The sequence below is a fragment of the Mobula birostris genome, chromosome 2 (assembly GCF_030028105.1).
Source record: "Mobula birostris isolate sMobBir1 chromosome 2, sMobBir1.hap1, whole genome shotgun sequence".
In the NCBI taxonomy this organism is placed as follows: domain Eukaryota; kingdom Metazoa; phylum Chordata; class Chondrichthyes; order Myliobatiformes; family Myliobatidae; genus Mobula; species Mobula birostris.
The window spans coordinates 21,963,469-21,984,311 of NC_092371.1; positions in this window are offsets into that span (position 1 = coordinate 21,963,469).

The following is a 20,843-nucleotide window of genomic DNA, read 5'->3' on the forward strand; positions in this document are numbered from 1 at the left end:
GGGGCAAGTGAAGTTGAGTAACGTTATCCCTTCTGGTTCAAGAGCCTGATAGCTGAAGGGTAATAACTGTTCCCGAACCTAGTGGTGTGGGTCTTTGAGGCTGCTGTACTGTATCTTCCTGATGCAGCAGTGAGAAGAGAGCATGGCCTGGATGATGAGGCTCCTAGAAGATGGATGCTGCTTTCCTGTGACAGCGCTCATTGTAGATGTGCTCAGTGGTGGGGAGGACTTTACTGTGACGGGCTGGGCTGCATCCATTACTTTTTGTAGAATATTCCATTCACGGGCATTACTGTTTCCATCACAGGCTGTGATACAAGCAGTCAATATACTCTCCACCACACATCTACTGAAATTTGTCAAAGTTTTAGTTGTCATGTCAAATCTTCACAAATCTCTAAGAAAGTAGATGTGCTGCCGTGCTTTCTTCTTAATGGTATTTACATGCTGGACTCAGGACAGATCCTTGTAAACGATAACACCGAGGAATTTAAAGTTGTTGATCCTCTCCATCTCTGATGCCCCAATGAGGACTTGCTCATGGACCTCTGGTTTCCTTCTCCTGAAGTCAATAATCATCTCCTTGGCCTTCCTGACATTGAGAGAGAGGTTGTTGTGGTGGCACCACTCAGCCAGATTTTCAATCTCCTGGCTCTCTGCTGTCAGCAATTTGCTGGCTAATTTACCAAGGTAGTGACTTGTTCATGGAAAGGGGGGGGGGCAGGGCAAAATTCCTTGATGTAATCTGTTCTACCCACAACTCTTCACAGTTTCTTGCAGTCACGGGCACAGCAGTAACCGTACCAAAAAATTATGCATTCAGCAGGAGGTGAAACTGGAATTTCTGCAGATAAACAAGCAAAAAAATTGTTGCTTTACTGTGAAGCTGTCATATCACAAGAAGCATGGTCTTTTTGCAGATGTACCATTGAGAATTTAATAACTACTCTAACATAAAGGTATACTAATGAAAATTGGTGGCTATTTTATAAATTTACTAGATAAATTTCTGGGAGAAGGCAGTCTGAAACTGAAGTGACATTATGTTTGACTGACCAGCCTCAGCAGAATTTAGAAGAATGAAAAATGATTTCATGGAACTAATTATGACCCTGGAGAGAGCTTGACAGGGTAGGTGAGGAGACTGGAGACACAACAGATGGAAGATGCTGAAATTTGGAGCAAGGGTCAGGCAGCATCTGTGGACAGAAATGGACTGCCGATGTTTGTTGACACTCAACATCTGATGCAGGAGGCTGATTATTCTGGTTAGTAAGTCTACGTTTTGGGGTATAGTCTTGGAATAAGGAACCAGCCATTTAGGATTGAGATTCAGAGCAATATCTATACAGATAGGATCATAAATGATTGAGATTCTCTGCCCCTTAATGTATAGACGATCAATAACTTTTTGGTATTTGGCAGAGAGGGGTGGAAATTCATTGTGTGTTGAAGGCATAGCCTGTATGTTTTGGCTAAGTAGAGCAGGACTTCTGAGAACTTGGACTGTTATCATTTCTGTGTCCATTGGGACACATTTGAAGTACATTATTGGGTGCCATTAGAGCCTTCCCATTGATGTAAAGTCGATTACGTTTAGGTTTAGGTTTACTGTTGTCACATGCGCTGGAGCACAGTTAAAAGCTCATTTTGCAAACTGTTCATACAGATCGCTCCATTACGCAGTGCACTGACACTGTCAGAATGAGAATCAGAATCTGATTTAATACCATTGGCATATGTTGTGAAATTTGTTGTTTTGTAGTAGCAGTACATAACAAAAAAACTATAAATTACGATAAGAAATACACTGAATTCCAGTTAACTGACCCATTGGTTAAGTGGATAGCCACTTATTTGTGACAACGCTTAAAGAACAAAAACAAATACAGAAAATAGCTGGGATTCCCTTTGTTTACTTGAGACATTATGCTGCTTAATTGGGACATGAGACTGTTGCTGAATAGTTTCTAATAAGTGTTAGCTGTGTGCCCTTCTGTGACCACTAGACACGACACCATGCTTAGAGCGAACAGCATCAGCTGTGTGGGTTTGTGTTTAAAAAAACAATGATTTGTATCATTGATAGTTGGTGAGAAATTAGCAGTAAGATAATTCAGAATGGTTTTGCTCACTGTGGTTTCAAGAATTCAGGCATGCAGATATCTGAAATGGATGGGAGTGAAAATGAAATGATTTCAATACTTCAACATGTCAGGAAATACAGGGAATTTGAAGGTATTGACAATCATCTTGAATATTATAATGAAAATGAAGATTTGGAGGACGCAACGGTTAAAAACATTGTATGAAGGCAGTCCTTTCTCTTAACTGACTGCTGATTTTGATTATTTATAGTCAATCAAAAGAACACAACAGCATGCACTGCATGAATTCCTTTGTCGACAACTATCAGAAAATAATACACAATTTTATTGTACTGTAATAGTATTGTTAATGCTCTCATTTATTCTGTATTCATTCAAAAATATAATTTTTTACTCAGTTAAATGGTAATTATATATTTTTATACATTTTTAACTATTTCCATGAAACTTTAGCTATTGGGCAGATGCTTAATTGGGCCAAAATGTACCGGTTGTGATGTATCCCAGTTAACTGAAATTCTCTGTATACATATATAAAAAATAAAATAAATCAGTAGTGCAAAAACAGAGCAAAAACAATTAATAGTGAGTTAGTGTTCATGGGTTTATTGTCCATTCAGAAGTCTGATGCCAAGGAGAAGACACTGTTCCTGAAAAGTTGTGTGTGTGTGTCTTCAGGCTCCTGTACCTCCTCCTTGATAGCAGCAGAAAGAAGAGGGTATGTCCTGGGTGATGGGGGGTCCCTAATGATGGATGCCACCTTTTGTGAGGCATCGCCAGTGTTAGGGAGGCTAGTGCCCATGATGGAGCTGGCTGAATTTACAACTCTCTGCAACTTTTACTAATCCTGTGCAGAGGCCTCTCCATACCAGACAGTAATGCAAACAGTTAGAATGCTCTCCACAATACATCTGTAGTCTTTGGTGACATACCAAGCCTCCTCAAACTCATAATGAAATATAGCTACATAGAACATAGAACATAGAACAGTACAGTACAATACAAGCCCTTTGGCCCACAATATTGTGCCGACCCTCAAACCCCGCCTCCCATATAATCCCCCACCTTAAATTCCTCCATCTACCTGTCTAGTAGACTCTTAAATTTCACTAGTATATCTGCCTCCACCACTGACTCAGGCAGTGCATTCCACGCACCAACCACTCTCTGAGTAAAAAACTTTCCTCTAATATCCCCCTTGAACTTCCCACCCCTTACCTTAAAGCCATGCCCTCTTGTATTGAGCAGTGGTGCCCTGGGGAAGAGGTGCTGGCTGTTCATTCTATTTATTCCTCTTAATATCTTGTATACCTCTATCATGTCTCCTCTCATCCTCCTTCTCTCCAGAGAGTACCGCCCTAGCTCCTTTAATCTCTGATCATAATGCATACTCTCTAAACCAAGCAGCATCCTGGTAAATCTCCTCTGTACCCTTTCCAATGCTTCCACATCCTTCCTATAGTGAGGCGACCAGAATTGGACACAGTACTCCAAGTGTGGCCTAACCAGAGTTTTATAGAGCTGCATCATTACTTCGTGACTCTTAAACTCTATCCCTCGACTTATGAAAGCTAACACCCCATAAGCTTTCTGTTTGGAGTGTTGTGCCTTATTTGTAATGGTATCAATCTGTTGGGCCCAGAATTAATCTTCAGAGATGTTGATACCCTGGTGCTGTAATCAATTAAGTGCTCACTTTTTCCACTGCTGGGGAGCCCTCGATGAGGACCGGTGTGCATTCAATCGATTTCTACTTCCTGAAGTCCACAATCAATACCTTGGTCTTAGTGATGTTGAGTGCGATGTTGTTGTTATGACACCCATCACTAGATAATCCGTCTCCCTGTCCTAGAGTCCTCGTCACCATCTGAAATTCTGCCAACAATAGTTGTGCCATCGGCAAATCTATAGGTGGCATTAGAGCTGTGCCTAGCCATACGGTCTTGGGTGTAGAGAGAGTAGAGCAGTGGGTTAAGCATGCATCTTTAAGGTGGGACAGTGTTGATTGTCAGTGAGGAGGAGATGCTATTTCCAACTCGCACTGACTGTGGTATCCCAGTGAGAAAGTCAAGGATCCAGTTGCAGAGGGAGGTACGGAGGCCGAAGCTTTGGAGCTTATTGATTAGGATTAAGGGTATGATTGTATTGAATGTTGAGCTGTAATCAATGAACAGCAGCCTGACGTAGATACTATCATTTTCCAGGTGATCCACAGCTGAGTGGAGAGCCAGTGCGATTGCATTCACTGTTGACCATTGCTGTGGGTCCATTTCCTTGCTTAGACAGGAGCTGATTCTGGCCGTGACCTACCTCGCAAAGCACTTCATCAAAATAGCTGTAGGTGCAACTGGGTTATAATCATTGAGACTGCTCACCCTGCTCTTCTTATTGCAAGATAGGATAATATAAAATAGTCATAGTCATAGTCATACTTTATTGATCCCGGGGGAAATTGGTTTTCGTTATAGTTGCACCATAAATAATAAATAGTAATAAAACCATAAACAGTTAAATAGTAATATGTAAATTATGCCAGGAAATAAATCCAGGACCAGCCTATTGGCTCAGGGTGTCTGACTCTCCAAGGGAGGAGTTGTAAAGTTTGATGGCCACAGGCAGGAATGACTTCCTATGACGCTCTGTGTTGCATCTCGGTGGAATGAGTCTCTGGCTGAATGTACTCCTGTGCCCACCCAATACATTATGTAGTGGATGGGAGACATTGTCCAAGATGGCGTGCAACTTGGACAGCATCCTCTTTTCAGACACCACCGTCAGAGAGTCCAGTTCCATCCCCACAACATCACTGGCCTTACGAATGAGTTTGTTGATTCTGTTGGTGTCTGCTACCCTCAGCCTGCTGCCCCAGCACACAACAGCAAACATGATCGCACTAGTAGTAATTGCTTTCAGGCCTTTGTATCTTCGGCCTGATTGGATATTCTGTTTGTATGCAAGAAGAAGAAGCACAGACTGGTAGTCTGATTTACCAGTGTGCGCGCGCGTGTGTGTGCGTGTGTGTGTGTGTGTGTGTGTGGTGGGGGGGGTGGTGTGGAGCTCCTAGTTGGAGTGGCTTGGTAGGCGTCTTTGATGGTTGTAGAGTAATGGTCCAAGTGTTTGGACTCCAGGTAGGACACAAGATATGCTGGTAAAATTTCAGCAATGCTCTCTTGAAGTTGGTCTGGTTGAACTCACTGACAATGATAAAGAGGGCTTCAGTGTTTGCTGTTCCAGGGCTGTTGACCACAGAGTATAGTGCATCAACTGCAACTTTCATGTAGGGTGACAAGTAGACTGCTGTCAGAATAACTGAAGTGAGCTCCTGTGGCAGGTAGTATGGGCAACAGTACCCAAGTTGGGTGAGTAGAAGCCACCCAGAATCAAGTACCACAAGGGGTTGATTAAGAAACAGATCCCTCCACCTCTAGCTTTTCCCAAGGGCTCCCTACAGTCCATCCAAGAAATTGAGAAACCCTCAAGTTGAATGGCATAATAAAGTGAAGCAGCTGAGAGCCACATTTTGGTGAGAGGTAGCCCACAGCAGTCTCTCAGTTCACTTTGGTAGTTCAGTCTTGCACTTAGCTCATCAACTATTAGCGAGTAGTATGGTGGGGAGGGGAGAATTGAAATGACACTCTTTCAGCCTCACCTGCAGCCCAGCCCTCTTACCAAGGTAAGATAAATCTTCCCCTCAAAAATAAACTTCTGCTCAATTAGCCTGAACCGTGCAATCAGAAAATCGATTCAAAACTAGGAGCAAACACTAAACCAGAATCTAACGTGGAGGATATTGATTGAATTTCCAACACATATCTCTCTGAAGGCTGACAGTAAGCACAACAAAATGATAACCGTTTATACCAGGGATTGGCTTTTATATCTAAATTTGCAGGGATCAATAGCAGTCAGTGTAAAGTAGTTTAATAGTGCAGACATGTGTTTGAAAGAGAATTGCAGTCTTGATGGATATTTTGTTTTTTTTACCCACAGTCAATTGTTCTGTCTTAGTTTGTTGCAGCTCCTGTGTATTTAGACTAGAACAAAAATTTGCATTTATTTTGCAATAAAAACACCATAGTGTATAGTATTATGATGCTCTGGGGGGGTGGGGGGACGTGGTTGACAGCCCACCCCTGCATTTCTAATAACCAGTACTGTTTATTGTTCTTGCATTAAAGTGCTTTTGTTGGATTATAGTGGGAAGTTCCATTTCATTTATCGTTAAATTTTAGCTTGGGTTATACAGTTATTCACTTGTGTATTTGCAGGTCACCCAGACTGTAACTGAGGTGTGTGATGGACACCCCGTCTGCATGAGACTGGTTGGGTTCACTCATGGTGCCCGTTCTGCTTTGTGCTTATCACAACAAAATGATTGTTGAGTTCAACGAGCTTCCTCGTCCGTCATTACGGACCAAATGCTCGCCACATTGGTGTCAGGAGTGGGATGCGAGATCGATGATGAGATTGAAGAGCTACAACGGCGGATAGAGTGCCTTAAGACCCGGGGAATAAATACGAGGGAACGAGCAGTATACCTGCCCCGCACCCACGGGTAGGGCTCGTGAAGACGAGACCCGGAGGGAGGGCCTGGGAACCAAGCATCATGCTTTCCCAAACAGCCCCGAGAGAGCGAGCGTACCCAGGCTCCCCAACCCAGGGGACAGAGCAGAGCGCATCACTCGCCTCCGTCGCAACCCACACTGGAGAACCCAAGACGCCGTTGACATGGGAGGATGGGCACCAAGGCAGGTACCACCGGAGCAAGAGGAAGATCAAAGGGCCTCGACAATTTGTGCTTCAAGGTCTACCCTGAAGCTCCTCAGACACAACGGAGCCTGGCGCAAGTCACTTGCCGTGTGGCAAAATAGATGAAGCCCCACTGAGACGGCGGTGCACCTTGCCTTGCCACTAGAGGGAGATGCCCTGCAGGCCCTCCTCGACCTAACGCCAGTGCAGCAGCATGACTACAGGGTGCTCGTAGCTGCACTGGAGCAGTGTTTCGAGTAGAAGCCACGGGCGGGAGCAGTGAGGAAGAACTGTACTGCAGTCAGCGCCGTATGGGAGAAAACTTGGGGCCGCTTGCAGCAGATCTCCACCACTGTGCTCAGCGTGGCTACCCCCAGTTCCCGCTGACGCTGGAGCGCCTTTGGTGGCATGTTTGCCTGACATCACCATCATCACTGGATGGGGCGCTGGCCGAGGCGGAGAGAACAGAAGCAATTTTAGCCCCCAAAGGCATTCCAGCATCACCTCGCACGCCGCAAGCGGGCTTGTGTCACCAAGGGGAGGAAACTAATAAGGAGGAGCCCATGAGACGGGTCCGACCAGCGCCACACTGACCCTGCCGCCGGCCACGAAATGACCTCTGCTACCGATGCGGTGAGGCAGGTCATTTGGCCCGGGACTGTCCTGCACCGGCACCAAGCCATAGCTCAGAGCTGCCGTTGGGAAACACTGAGTAGGCAGCACCACCCAAGTCCTCCAGCCGAACCCCTCCGTTATCGCCCCTCCAGGTGGGCCGTTTTGGGGAAGAGCAAGGCTTAGACGTGGACTGCGTGGTAGGAGGGCATCAGATAACGTGCGTTGGTGGACACGGGGACAACCATAACTATCCTCCATCCCAGTGTTCTCCCCAACATGGACTAGCCATCCCTGCCTAGGTGGACAACGACGGCAGTCCAACTGGCGATGGTCACCGGTGACTGCGCGGCGATGTGAGGGAAGAGGAGGCTGCACATCACAGTGGGGAGAAACACGTGGAGCACGAGGTGTGGCTCGCCAACATCCGAGAGTCCTGCATCCTTGGCCTGGACCTGCTGTCCCGCTGGGGGGCCCGCGTGGATGTGTCGGGGGCAACAGTCTACCTCGGTGCTGTAGGCGTGGCTCTCTGGCAGGGCAGCTCCAGGAAGCGGTCCCAGCAGGAGTGGCAACCACCACCGGTTTCACAGCAGCCCACGGCAGTGCAGCACACCCGGCAGCGGCCTGGGTACAGGCAGGCTGTGAAGCTGTTCGTGCACGGCTGCGAGATTTGCATGTCCCAGAAGGGGCCGGGCCAGCAGTCTGGGTGCCAATGCAGCAGTGCATGGTGAGGGCCCCAGTATGGGTCTGCTGCCCCTTCCGGAAGAAGGGACTATCTCCCAGGCTTGGAAGCCACTGGAAGGGGCCGGTTGAGGAGCTTAACCACATCTCCAATGTGGTATATTGGGTGCGGTTGCTGAGCGGTGGAAGGCAGTCATGCTGCACTGGGACTGGTTGGCACCATGTCAGCCCTTGGCCACTACTAACCCAGCAGGGTGAAGGAAGGAAGTGACTTTCTGGGTGCCCTGCCCCTTGCCTCACACAAACAGGCAGCAGTGTTGATACCCACCAGGACTTTTGGACTTTGTTATGGACTCTGGGGTTGCCGGGGACAGCTGACCCCTCGGGTGGGGGTAATGTGACGCTCTGGGGTTGTATAGTCAACAGCCTGCTTCTGCATTTCTAATGCCAGTACTGTTTATTGTTCTTGTGTTAAATGCTTTTGTGGGATTATGGTGGGAAGTTCCAGTTCATTTATTGTTACATTTTAGCTTGGGTTATATAGTTATTCACTTGTGTATTTGTGGGTCACACTAACTGTAACGGGGTGTGTGATGATCACCTCCGCTGTTTGGTGAGACTGATTGGGTTCACTCTCCAAGTCATGGCACCAGATCTGTGTTGTGTCTATCACAATAAAACGGTTGTTGAGCTCAACAAACTTCCTCGTCCGCCATTACGGACCAAATGTTCGCCGCAGTATGTAGGAGTAGGCCGTTCAGTCTATCATAACAGCATCATACAATTGATCTAAATACAGAGTCATACAGATGCACAGAACAGAAATGGGCCCTTTCTCTCATGCTGACATTACTGCATGGGGGTGGGGGGGATTTCACTGAAATCTATTGAATACTGAAAGGCCTAGATAGAGTGGATGCGGTGAGGATGTTTCCAATGGCAGGGGACTATAGGACAAGAGGCCACAGCCTCAGAATAGAAGGCCGTTTATTTAGAATGGAGATGAGGAGGAATTTCTTTAGCCACAGAATGGTGAATCTGTAGAATACATTGCCACAGGCAGCTGTGGAGGCCAAGGCATTGGGTGTATATAAGGCGGAAGTTGATAGGCTCTTGATTAGCCAGGGTGTGAAAGGTTACGGGAGAAGGCAGGAGAATGGTGCTGGGGGAAAAATGGATCAGCCATGATGAAATTTCTATCAGCTTTGCCCATCCAGACACTGCAATTTTTTTTCCTCATTCTTCCTTACAAAACTTCTCAAGCTCTGTCAGATTGCATGGGAATCATCAGTGAACAGCTCTTTTCAGGCCTTGGCACAAATTCTCAATTGGCTTGAGGCCTGGACTCTGACTTGGCCTCTCCAGGACATTAACTTTGTTGTTTTTAAACCATTCCTGTGTAGCTTTCACTTTATTTTCTCACAAGTCGCAATTCTCTTGCGGATTGCATCAGATTTTCCTGTGGCATATTTTCCCTGTAATAGGCATTTAGGTCCAAAATAGTATAGAGATGATGGTGCATATTGGTACCAATGACATAGTTAGGAAAAGCAAAAAGGTCCTGAAAAGAGATTTTGGAGAACTAGGTAGAAAGCTGAGAAGCAGATCCTCCAGGTTAGTAATTCCTGGATTGCTGCCTATACCACACACCAGTGAGGGTAGAAACAAGATGATTTGGCAGACAAATGCGTGGCTGAGAAGCTGGTGCAGGGGGCAGGGCTTCAGGTTCTTGGATCATTGGGATCTCTTCTGGGGGAGGTATGATCTGTTCAAAAGCGACAGGCTGCACCTGAACATGAGGGGGACCAATATTCTTGTGGGCAGGTTTGTTAGAGCTGTTGGGGAGGGCTTAAGTTAATTTAGCAGGAGAGTGGGAACCAGAGTGAAGGGACTCAGGATAGGATGGATGGTAAAAAAGTAAAAATGGCATGCAGTCAGACTGTCAGGAAGGGCAGGCAGGTGATGGGATATAGTTGCAGCCAACAGGGTGAGTATCAGTACATTAGGGACGCAGAATCAGGAAGGACAGCAAGTATGGTATTCAAGGTGTTGTATCCAAACGCGCAAAGTATAAGAAATAAGGTGGATGATTTTGTTGCACTATTACAGATTGCCAGGTATGTTGTTGTGGCCATCACTGAATCATGGCTGAACAATGTTTGTAGTTGGGAGCTGAAAGGTTACATGTTGTATCCGAGGGGAAGGAAGGTAGGCGGGGGGGGGGAGGGTACGTGGCTCTACTGGTAAAGAATGGCGCATCAAATCAGTAGAAAGATGTGACATAGCATCTGAAGATGTTGAATCCTTGTGGGTTGCATTAGGAAACTGCAAGTGTGAAAGGATGGCAGTTATATACAGGCCTCCCAACAGTGGCTAGGAGGCGGACCACAGATTACAACAGGAAAGTGGGCAAGAAAGTGGCAAGTGAAATACAATGAAAATGCATAGTCATGCACTTTGGTAGTAGAAATAAATGTGTGGACTATTTTCTAAATGCGGAGGAAATCTAAAAATTTGAGATGCAAAGGGACTTGGGAGTCCTTGTGCAGAACACCCTAAAGGTTAACTTGCAGGTCGAGTCAGTGGTAAGGAAGGCAAATGCCATGTTAGCATTCATTTCAAGAGGTTTAGAATACAAGAGTAAGGTTGTGATGCTGAGGTGTTATAAGACGTTGGTGAGGCCTCAACTTGAATACTGTGAACAGTTTTGGGCCCCTCATCTTAGAAAAGATGTGCCGGTATTGGAGAGGGTCCAGAGGAGGTTCACAAGGATGACTTCAGGAATGACAGGGTTATCATATGAGGGATGTTTGATGGCTGTGGGTCTGTACTCACTAGAATTCAGAAGGATGAGAGGGGATCTCATTGAAACCTTTCAAATGTTGAAAGGCCTAGACAGAGTAGATGTGGAAATGATGTTTCCCATGGTGGGAGAGTCTAGGACAAGTGGGCACAGCCTCAGGATAGAGGGGCGGCCTTTCAAAACAGACATGCAGAGAATTTTTTTAGCCAGAAGGTGGTGAATTTGTTGCCACATGCAGCTGTAGAGGCCAGGTCGTTAGGTGTATTTAAGGCAGCGATTGATAGGTTCTCGATTGGGAATGGCATCAAAGGTTGTGGGGAGCAGGCCAGGAACTGGGGTTGAGAAGGAGAAAAAAAGGATCAGCCAAGATTGAATGGCGGAGCAGATCTGATAGGCCAAATGGCTTAATTTCTGCTCCTATGTCTTATGGTCTTATGGGACCTCTGGGTCAACATTTTCACATAGTGGGTTCAAAGTTCAAGGTTGAAAGTTAATGTATTATTGCAGTATTTATTATCAAAATAAAATAATTTATTTGTTACCATATTTTACCTTGACATTTATTTGTTACAATATTCTACCTTGCAGGTAGCTACAGGAAAAAAATACAATAGAATTTGCAAAATACTATACATTAACAAAGACTGACAAAAAACAATATGCTGTGTTTTGAGTGTACGGAAAGAGCTGCGAGAGGACGTGCTTGACGCAGGTACAACACTTATGGAAAACTTGGCAGGTACAGGAATGACTGGATGGATTTGGGCTGAATGGAGGGAATTGGGACTAGTTGGATGTGCACTGTGGTTGTCATGGACTTGCTGGGCAGAAGGGCTTGTATCTGTGCGGTATTACTCAATGACTCTCTGATTTTTTAACTGTGACAGATTTGTACAGTCAGTGGAATGGAAAGTCATACATTCTCAGCATTTGTCTGACCCTCTGAATTTTGTATCAAAACAGATTGAGAATTTTGCTTTCTAAAACAAGAGTAAAGATAAATATGTAGTCCCCTATTCTGGCCTCTGGGGCCAATCTGAACCCATCTAGCTGGGCTAAATCTAGTCAAAATTTATTAAGTGTTGTAATAATATATAATTGCAAAGTTTAATAATAACATAAGGCAGGATGTAATCAGAAATTACCAAAGATTATAGGATGTAAAATATTATTTTTGTGTTGCCCTTAAGGCATTTATTTGACTTTGTTGGGTCTACACTTTAAATAATTTGTTTGTAACTATTTTCTAGTTAAAGTTAAAGGTTGATAATTAAGTTACAGTATAACAAAGGTAAATTCATTGTCTATGGTTTCACCGCATCTTATGTGTAACTTCCGGTTCGGAGAAGGTGAGAAGGTGGGTGCCATGCATGCAGCGTGATCATGAAGAGCTCCGTGTCTACCCACAAAGGAACATTATAGAAGCAACGTCGTAAGTTCCTATGAAAGTATTTGAAGTAAAAGTATTGACACGGTTTCTGTTAAAGAAGCGGCAGTTTGGGTGGCGCGCGTGTTGGCTTTTCAATGTCAAACGTGGGGTGGGCTCAGGCCCGGCGGCGGTTTGACGAGAACCCCTCGCTCCTTTCTCAGGGCGGCTGGAAACACTCGCTAAAAGAAGAGAGCGCGCGTGGTCTCCAGAATGAAACAGATGCTGTATATGTTTGTATTTTTTTATCAACAGTTTTCACCATACGATATTAATGTGGAAGAGTGAACAGTAAATGGTTAACCTTACTACGACTCTGTCTTCATTGGCTCTGGCTTAACTTGGTGTTTAGTCAGAGTTCCAACACACTACACAAGAACACTACAATATTATTGTTTACTTCCACAAACTCTGTACTCTAAAATATTTTAGTTTTAACATTCTCTGTAACTATATCTCTCCTCATGTGTACTCTCTAACCTTGACTCTAAATATAACTCATTCTTGCAATCAGTCAAAGGATCAACCCTGTGCCCAGTTTCTTGAAAGTGTCAGTTTATCTTTAATTATTAATCTCTCACTGACTTTAGATGATTTTAACATAATTCAGCCCAACAGTTATTCAAAAGAACCCTTCCACTCTTATAGGGAAGCAGTTACATTTAACCTTGAACTATTCTTTTTCATAATATAAAATTCAGAGCTGTGACAATTTGATTGACATGACTTCTCCCCTTTTTATCTCGCCGTCATCTGGTTTGCCCGCTGCATCATAGGAACCTTTGATATCCATCCATTAACGTAAAAAGGCTTTGATAGGCAGAAGTCAGAGCTGATCAACATTCAGAAAAGATGGTGAACGGGTTACACTCTGGTATCACTTCTAACTGGTAAATCAGTAAGTTGATTTATTATTGTTATGTGCCCCGAGGCACAGTGAAAAATTTTGTTTTGCATGGCAGCCACACTGATCATCACATCAGATCAGTGAACTGAAGTAGTCGAAGGGAAAAGCAGTAACAGAATGCAGAATATACAGTTACAGAGAAAGTGCAATGCAGACAGAAAATAAGGTGCAAAGTCATAACGAGGTTGATTGTGAAGTTGAGAGTCTATTTTATCATACTAGGGGACTGTTCAATAGTATTGGAACAGTAGGATAGAAGCTCGAGTCTGATGGTATGTTTTTTCAGCCCTTGTTGTATTCCAAGTTTGATCATGTTGGCTGCTTTTCTGAGGCGGTGTGAAGTGTAGATGGAAATCTTGGAGGAGGGGCTAGTTTTAATAATGTGCCCAGCTTTGTCTGCCACTCTTTTCAGTTTCTTGCATTCTCACACAGAGCAATTGCCATACCAAGCCATGATGCATCTGAATGAGATGCATCTGATGCATTAACCAAAAAAGGTGGAGAAAGTCAAAGGGACATGCTGAATTTCTTTAGATTCTCAAGGAAATAGAGGTGCTGCTGAGCTTTCTTGGCCAAGAAACTTGGAGCTCTCAACACTCTCACCCTCAGCACCATTGACGTAAGCAGTAGTGTGTGAACCACACCCCTTTCTGAAGTCAATGAAGAGCTCTTGTGTCTTGCTCACATTGACGGAAAGTTTGTTGTCATGACCCTTTCTCTCAATCGTGACTTTCAGAGGCTGCTGAGAACAAAACCTATCCTGTACTAACCTCCTGACTCATTTGAATTTGTAAATCTTTAATAGTTTCACACCAAGTGTTTGGAGAAAAACACAGATGGTCAAATTCCATGTGCATCCTGTGTGTCTGCATCAACAGACTCCTCAACAATTCCTCTCAGCTCACTGCCTCCCTTAAGAGTTCATTATAGAACCCTCACAGAAAGCTGGGATAGAAATTCTGGTAAATTTTTAACTCACACTTACTTACAAGTTAAGAAACTCTTTCTGAAGATGAAGCACTTAGAGCAGATGTTAGAAAACTATATTCAGGATGCCAGTGGCAGAGAAAAGGCTAACTGTATTGCTCATTCTTAAATATCCTTTAATTGTGGTGATTGGACTTCAGAGTGGGTGCCTGCAGTACTTCTGGTGATAGTGCACCTATAATGGTGTAAAGTAGCATTACACTCAGTAAGTGACACTTGATAAACCAGGCTCTGTGTGAGCAAGGTCCCAGGATAGTCTTGCTCTATGTTCTTCAACCTTTTGTGAATTTCAGTCCACTGATCTTCACTTAGATGACAGGGTTGAGAATCATAGTCATAAACTTACAGCATGGAAACATGTTCTTTAGCCACACTAACTATCAATCGCTCATTTAACGAATCCTACATTAATCCTACCCTTTACTCTTCCCTTATTCTCATGGGGGGGGGCGTGAGTGAGGTCACTTGCCCAAGATTGTGCTGTATGGCGAACTCTCCACTGGCCACCGTGACAGAGGGGCACCGAAGAAGAGGTACAAGGACTCTCTGAAGAAATCCCTTGGTGCCTGTCACATTGACCATCGCCAGTGGTCTAATCTAGCCTCCGATCACGAGGCCTGGAGACACACCATTCACCAATCTGTCTCCTCCTTCGAGAACGCACGCAGGGCTGGCATTGAGGACAAAAGGAGAAGGAGGAAGAACCATGACACAGCAGCACCAAACCCAGAACAGAATTTCCCTTGCAGCCACTGTGGCTGGACCTGCCTGTCCCGTATTGGCCTCGTCAGCAACCAGCGAGCCTGCAGCAGGCGTGAGCAGCTCCCTTCCTAAATCTTCGTTCGCGAAGCCAAGCCATGACGACTCTCATTGACTCCACCCAGAGATTCTACCATTCACCAATGTTTCCTCTAAATTTTTTTGCAGCCGTACACATCAACCATTGCTCTGAGCAAGAAATTTTTACATGCCCTGAAAACTACGCAGCACTTTAATAAAACGTAACGTAGAAGAAAGTTCCAGCTGTGTGGCAACAAAGGCTATCTGCCGAGCATTTCAGTTACTGCATGGCTGTGCACCCATGCAACTTAGAGGGGATAGTGTCTCACCTACACGTAAAGGGAAATTTACAGTGTCCCATTAAACTACGATTTTTCACTCTTTTGGGATTTGGGTGCAAACTGGAGCACCTGCAGGAAAGCTACATGGTGACTGAGAGGACATGCAAAATCCATGTAGGCAGCACTGGAGGCTAAGATTGAACCCTTTAGAACATAGAAATTTACAGCACATTACAGGCCCTTCGGCCCACAATGTTGTGTTGACCATGTAACCTGCTCTTGAGACTGCTTAGAATTTCCCTAGCGCGTGGCCCTTTAGTTTACTAAGCTCCATGTAACTATCTAAAAGGCTCTTAAAAGATCCTATCGTATCTACTTCCACCACCGCTGCCGGCAGTGCATTCCACACACCCACCACTCTCTGTGTGAAAAACTTAGCTCTGACATCCCCTCGGTATCTATTGCCAAGCACCTTAAAACTATGCCCCCCTCGTATTAACTATTTCAGCCCTGGGAAAAAGACTCTGGCTATCCACACAATCAACGCCCCCTCATCATCATATAAACCTCCATCAGGTCATCTCTCATCCTCCGTCACTCCAAGGAGAAAAGGCCAAGTACACGCAACCTATTCTCATAAGATACACCCTCCAATCCAGGCAACATCCTTGTAAATCTCCTCTGCACTCTCTCTATAGCATCCACATCCTTTTTGTAGTGAGATGACCAGAACTGGACACAGTACTCCAAGTGGGGTCTGACCAAGGTCTTGTATAGCTGTAACATTACCTCATGGCTCTTGAATTCATATAGAATTGTCAGACCATGGATTTGCACCTTGGAAGGTTTCCAGGGCGCAGGCATGGGCAAGGTTGTATGGAAGACTGGCAGTTGCCCATGCTGCAAGTCTCCGCTCTCCACTCCACCGATGTTGTCCAAGGGAAGGACACTAGGGCCAGTACAGCTTGGCACCAGTGTCGTCGCAGAGCAATGTGTGGTTAAGTGCCTTGCTCAAGGACACAACACACTGCCTCAGCTGAGGCTCGAACTAGTGACCTTCAGATCACTAGACCGATGCCTTTACCACTTGGCCACACGCCAACACTCTTGAATTCTATCCCACGGTTGATGAATGCCAACACACCATACGCTTTCTTAACAACACTATCAACCTGTGCAGCAGCTTTGAGTGTCCTGTCGACACGGACCCCAAGATCTGTCAGATCCTCTACACTGCCATTGATGTTGAATTTAATCCAACAATGTCTGTCAGTCTGGCTCAAATGATTGTCTTGTTGTTGATAAACCCACTAGCAGTAGAAGGCTCTGTCCTGTGTATTATGAAAGATGAGCCTTGATCCCAGATTAATGTTACATTTGGGATTGAATGACCCATTGAAGATCTGCCCGGTAGTTCAGTCAAACGCAAGGTCTTGCTGCTCTATTTGTGTTTTTTTCTATACTTGTCCCAGTCTCCTGATGTCTTCTTATAGTATTACGCAGTGTCATACAGTCCTTTAACCCAACTTGACTGCCAATTAAGAAGCCTGTCTAAACTAATTACATTTGCCAGTGTTTGGCTCATGTACCTCTAACCTCACTATCTAAGACATGGCATCTTCTCTTCACTATTTTCTGGGAGGAGGTACAGGGGCCTGAAGACCCACGCTCAATGTTTTAGGAATAGCTTCTTCCCCTCTGCTATCAGATTTCTGCATGGTCCATGAACACTACGTTGCCTTGGAGGAATCTAAGGTGGGGGCTTATATGGGAGGCAGGGTTTGAGGGTCGGCACAACATTGTGGGCCGAAGGGCCTGTACTGTGCTGTACTATTCTATGTTCTATGTTCTATGTTCTATTCCTCTTTTGGATTATTTATTTATTTTTATTGTAACTAATACTTTGATGTCTTCCACTATACTGCTGCCACAAAGCAATAAATTTCACGATATATCTAAGTGATAATGAAACTGATTCTAGTTCTGAATTCTGATTCTGATTCCTATCCATGCACCTGTCCCTTTAAATGTTAATGTACGTGTCTCAACCTCTTCCTCTGGTAGTGCATTCCATATACAGACCACTCTATGGCTGAAAATGTTGTCCTTCATGCTTCTATTAAATCTCTCCTCTCTCAAGATAAAGCTACACCCTATATTCTTGGTTTTTCCAGTCCTGGGAAAAATACTGTGTCTCTTTACCCTGTCTTGTGATTTCATGAAAGTTTATAAGATCACTCTTCAGTTTCCTGTGTTCTAGTGGTTATAGTGCTAATGTGCTCAACCTCTTTCTATAACTCAATCCCTTTAGTCCTGGCAACATCCTTATATTTTCCTTTTTAGAATTCTTTCCAGCTTAAAGGCATCATTCCTATAACAGGGCGACCAAAACTGAAAGCAATACTCAAACACAGCTTCAGCAGTGTTTTGTACAACAGCAACTTAACATTCCAACTTCAATACTCAGTGCTCTGACTGATGAAGGCCACCATGCCAAAAACCTTCTTCAACACCCTATCTACCTGTGATGTCGCTTTAAGGGAACCACGTACTTGTACACTTCTGTTCTTCCATTCTACACTCCGCCTTCAACAAACAAATGTTCATTAATTTCTTCAACTTGCTACTTGTGGAAGCTGCCAACAGTTTGTATTCCCATGTAAATTCAATTCATGACACGATGGATTTATAGGAAACGACATGGAAACTGCAGGAACCTTGCCCATGGTTTCTCCTGTTATTGACAATATCAGAGGGGAAGTCCCTCAATCCCTCAATGTCAATAAAACAAACAAGCTGGTCATTGACTTCAGAAAGGTGGGGTGGTGCACATGCTACTGTCTGCAAAGATGGTATTGAGTTTCAGATAGTTGAGAGTAAATTGCTAGGATTGAACACCACTGATCGACTGTACTGGCCCAAATTAGTGGAGATGATGATCAAGAAAATTCACCAATGCCTCCACTTCCTCAGGAGGCTACAGAAATTTGTCCCCATTGACCCCTACCAAATTTTACTGACACATCGTAGAAAACTTTCTATCTGAATGCATAAGAGCATGGAATGGCAACTATTCTGCATGTGTTCACAAGAAACTGTAGAGAATTACGGACACAGCTCTATACATAACAAAAACTAGCCTCCCCTCTGTGGACTCTGTCTACACTTCTTGATGCCTCAGTAAAGCAGGCAGCATAATCAAAGACCCCACCCATCTTGGACATTCTCTCTTCTCTCCCTCCCATCTGGCAGAAGATACAGAATCAGGAAAGCACATTCCACCAGGCTCAAAGACAGTTTCTATCCCACTGTTATTGGACTCTAAAATGACCTCTTGTACGATAAGATGAATTCTTGACTTTATAGGCTATCTCATTATGATCTTGCACTTTTATTGTTTACCTGCACTGCACTTTTTCTGTAGCTTTCTTGCTTTATTGTTTTACTTTGTTCTACCACAATGCACTGTGTAAAGATTTGATCTGTATAAAAAATACTCAGGCAAGCTTTTCACTGCTTCTTGGTACATGTTACAATATTATTTTTACTGCCCGCTACGCCGCTGGTGCTTAGGGCAGCAATGAAGGTCCTCCATCTCTGTCTGTTCCACAAAGATATAGAAGGATTCTTCATTGCTGTTTCTGTAACAACTTTTTTTGACCCTTCAGGGTTGTTAGCCTTGAGCTGAACCCCTGAACCCAGAAGACTGGGGGACAACTCTTCGTCTGGCCTCTATCCTTTGACCTGTTTGGCATAGGTGACCCTACCAAGAGTCAAATCACAAGGCCTTGACTCCAGCCAACGTAGCCCTCTAGGTTATTGAGGTACGCAAGCCTCCAAACCCCATGACAAAGTTGTGGTCCTCTTGGAGGAGATGACAATATACCGATATTAAAGCTAATACAAAAACTAAAATCCAGCTATTGTTTGAAAAACCTTTATTGCTAGTTAAGTGGAATCATGACTTTTTGCCCATTGTTTAAGCACAAATAAAGGGAACTATGAAATGCATTTTCTTTGCAATTAAATACAGCTAGAAAGATTCTGCTGCAAAAGATCCAGTGTGTGATCTGGGTCAGAATATTTATCCTTTTTGTGCCAGCTTCATACAAATTCTCCAAGGAAAAATTATTCCATTAATCTCTTATAAAAGGTAATTAATGAAATGGCATTAAGATTGATGAATTACAACAGCATGTTGCCTTTCACTGATTTAAATCCAATTTCAAATCAATCATACTCTTAGTATAGTTTTGTTATGAATAAATGTGTTGCACACAACAAAGCATGCCACAGAGGGTCACCATATTTCACTAAACATTGTGGAAACATTCAGACCAGGCTTTCATTGTGTTCACTCAAACATTAGAATTAAAAACAGAAAAAGCAAATCGCTGCAGATATTGGAAAACAACTAAATATTCAAAAGTGCTAAAAAGACTCAGCATATCTCTGCAGAGGAAGAAACGGGGAGCCAATTCATCTCAAACACTCTTTTGAATCAAAGAGTAATACAAAAAAGGGTCCTTGGTTTCTCAGGTCCATCACGGCCATCTACATCAAGTACCATTCATCCAGTTCACACTCTTTATGATTTTACTCTCAATACACCCCGATCAACTCCTGCTAGAATTTACCACTCACTTACACATTAGGGGTAATTCACAGTGACCTGTTAACCTCCTAACTCACTCAGGATGTGGCAAGAAACTGAAGCAACTCAGGAAAGCTACAGTTACAAGGAGAAAATGTCTACCCCACAGAGACAGCAACAGCTGTCACAACTGAACATGAGTCTCTGGAGCTGTGAGGTGGCATCTCTGTTAGCATCAACCTAGGTAGTCCAGAATCTCTTTTTATGGGGCCCTTGTGAACCATTGTTCATGGACTGAGATTACCAGCTGTACGAAAGAAATGATTCAAGTATGTTCTTACAGCCCTCCTGAAATGGATGGCTTTAACTTTGGGAAATTGCGTCTCACAATTTTAACTGATTTATTTTTTGAGGAGGTAACTCAGAAGATTGATGAGAGCAGGGTAGTATATGTTTTTTCATGTGGACTTTAGCAAGGCCTTTGACAAGGTCATGCATGGTAGTCTGGAACGTGAGATAACATGGGATTGAGTGTGAGCTAGTCAACTTTTACAAAATTGTCTTTGTGGTAGGAGACAGAAGGATTTTTCCACTTGAGTGTATGAGGCTGAGAGGGAAATTTATCAAGGTATTATACATGTAATCATAAGGGTATAGACAAGGTGGATGGCCATAGTTGTTTTTTTTTCAGGTTAGGAGAAACCAAAACTATAGTTGTAAAGTGAGAGGAGAAAGATTTAAAGGGAACTTAAGGGGAAATATTTACATACAGAGAAAGCTGTAGGGGCAGGTGCACAGGCAATGTTTAAATATGTTTGATAGGTATATGGACAGAAGATGTTTAGGGGATAGGAGCTAAACACAAGCAAATAGGACTAGCTCGGTAGAGATCTTGGTCAGTATTTCTGAGTTGGA